This window comes from Papio anubis, chromosome 3, assembly GCF_008728515.1.
Source record: "Papio anubis isolate 15944 chromosome 3, Panubis1.0, whole genome shotgun sequence".
NCBI classification, from domain to species: domain Eukaryota; kingdom Metazoa; phylum Chordata; class Mammalia; order Primates; family Cercopithecidae; genus Papio; species Papio anubis.
This window is the reverse complement of record NC_044978.1, coordinates 164,228,853-164,231,673: the sequence shown is the minus strand read 5'-3', so window position 1 is coordinate 164,231,673 and position 2,821 is coordinate 164,228,853. Positions and strand designations below refer to the sequence as shown.

General features: G+C 37.6%; 1 pseudogene across 1 annotated transcript; it reads right to left on the bottom strand.

The window, feature by feature from the left end:
- Positions 1-1,626: 1,626 nt before the first annotated feature.
- Positions 1,627-2,343, bottom strand: LOC116274102 (annotated as a pseudogene). The gene has a single exon (XR_004182583.1). The product of XR_004182583.1 is annotated as a 40S ribosomal protein S26-like (transcript).
- Positions 2,344-2,821: the final 478 nt, after the last annotated feature.

Genomic DNA, 2,821 nt, shown 5'->3' with positions numbered 1-2,821 from the left:
AGGCATATTTAGGGTCTCCTACAGTTGTATTTTGTGGTGATTTTTCTGGTTTCCTGCACCTGCTACTTGCTTGTTCAAATCTGTTCAGTGGCTAACCTGAATCTAAACAACACTATCATGTATTGAGTGTTTTAACTCATCTCTTGTGACCAGCTTATTTTTAGAAATGGCAAAATTGAGTTATTTTTGAAGTTGCTCTAGGAAAATTTGTGGTTTGTATGTTATGCTTACTCTTTTTAAATTACTTTATGTTTTTGATTGATACATTTTAATGTATTTATTATATACAACATAATTTTTGTTTGTTTGTTTTTTATTTTTGAGACGAAGTTTCACTCTTATTGCCCAGACTGGAATGCAATGGTGCGATCTCGGCTCACCGCAACCTCTGCCTCCCGGGGTTCAAGCGATTTCCTGCCTCAGTCTCTCGAGTAGCTGGGATTACAGGCGCCGGCCATCACGCCTGGCTAATTTTTGTATTTTTAGTAGAGATGGGGTTTCACCCTGTTGACCAGGCTGGTCTTGAACTTCTGACCTCGGGTGACCCACCCACCTATGGCTCCTAAAGTGCTGGGATTATAGACATGAGCCACTGCTCCCGAAGTGTGTGTGTGTGTGTGTGTGTGTGTGTGTAAATGACTAAATCTAGCTAACTAACATATGCATTACCTAATATAGTTATCATATCTGTGGTGAGGACACTTAACATTCACTCTTTTAGCATTTTTCAAGTATAAAATATATTGTTATTAACTATGTTCACTGTAAAAGGAAAATAAATTTTGGGACCCCTAAATCACTAAACTAAGGGGAAAAGTCAAGCTGGGAACTGCTTAGTGCAAACCTGCCTCCCACTCTATTCCAAGTCATCTCTTTGCTCACTGAGATAAATGCATATCTGATTGCTTTCTTTGGAAAAACTAATCAGAAACTCCAAAAATTGCAACCGTTTGTCTCTTACCTACCTATGACCTGGAAGCCCCGCCAAGCTTCGAGTTGTCCCGCCTTTCTGGACAGAACCAATGTACATCTGACATGTGTTGATTGATGTCTCATGTCTCCCTAAAATGTATAATACCAAGCTGTGCCTCAGACAACTTGGGCACATGTTGTCACAACCTCCTGAGGCTGTGTCACGGGTGCGTCCTTAACTTTGGCAAAATAAACTTCCCATATTGACTGAGACCTCTCAGATATTTGGTGTTCACATCACCATGCTGTACAATAGACTTCTTGAACTTATTTCTTCTAACTAAAATTGTGTATTTTTTTTATCAACATCTCCCCAAGCCCTGATGCCAACCCCTGGTAACCATTCTCCAGTTTTATCACTACCCCTGCTTCCTTTTCCAATCTCTCTGATTTCCATTTGCATGGAATATCTTTTTCCATCCCTTTACTTTTAGTCTACAGGTTAAGAAAATCTCTTCTAAGCAGTATATATCTAGGTCTTAAAAAAATTCATTTAGACACTCTATGTCTTTTGATTGGATAATTTAATTCATTTACATTCAAGGTAATTATCTGTAGGTAAGGACTTACTACCGCCTTTTGTTAATTGTTTTCTATTTGTTTCATAGATCCTTGTTTCTTTCTTTCTCTTTTTATGTCTTCCTTTGTGGTTGAGTGATTTTTTTTTAGTGGTATGTTTTGATTCCTTGATTTTTATTTTTTGTGTATCAACTGTAGGTTCTGCTTTGGGGTTGCCTTGAGGCTTACAAAAAAGCATCTTACAGTGATGACAGGTTCTTTTAAATTGATAACCACTTAAATTTTATTACAAAAAAAGCTACATTTTTACTGCATTCTTCCTTCGACATTTTGTATCTTTGATGTCACAATTTCCATCTTTTTATACTACATGTCCCTTAACAAATTATTATTATTATTATTATTATTATTATTATTTTGTAAGTACAATTTCCATTTTATTTTTCTCCAGAGAATTGTCTGTCTCAGTCTTTAAGGACTCAGCTCCTTACATGGGCTTTGGTGGGGGATGTGGGGCAGCACCCGCAGGTCTACATCGGGGAGGGGGTGTTCGGTCCTTGCGAGCTTCATGAGATCAATTCCTGACTACTTTGCTATGAATTGCACAACTCACACAGTAATGTAGCTTCACATACAGCTTGGGAAGCACATAGGCATCAAAGACGCTCGCTTCAGAAATGTCCTTGACTGCTGCGGCCTCCACTATGTTTCGAATGACGAATTTCTTAATGGCCTTGTCCTTGGGCACGCATCGGGCACAGTTAGTGCAGCAAATAGGCTGCACATGGCCACGGCCCTTTTTGGCACGACCATTGTTCCTTCTTTTCTTTGTCATCTTGGACGTACAGACCGAAGAGAACAAATTATTGTACCTATTATTATTTTTTAATAGTTCTGTCTTTTAACCATTATACTAAAGATTTAAGTGATTTACACACCACCATTGCAATATTAGAGTATTCTGAATTTCCCTGTTTAATTAGTTTCACCAATGAGTTTTACACTTTCAGACGTTTTTATGTTACTTATTAGTATCCTTTTATTTCAGCTTCAAAAATTTCCTTTAACATTTCTTGTAAAACGAGTGTGGTAATGATAAACTCCCTCGGCTTTTATTTTCTGGTAAAGTCTTTAAAACTCCTTCATTTCTAAAGGACAGCTTTGCTGGGTACAATATTCTTGGCTGACAGGTTTTTTTTTTCTTTAGTGCTCTGAATATATAATCCCACTCTCTCCTGACCTGTAAGGTTTCTGCTGTGAGCCATATTGAAACTCCCTTATATGTTATTTGCTTCTTTTTTCTTGTTGCATTCAGAATCCTCTCTTTTTC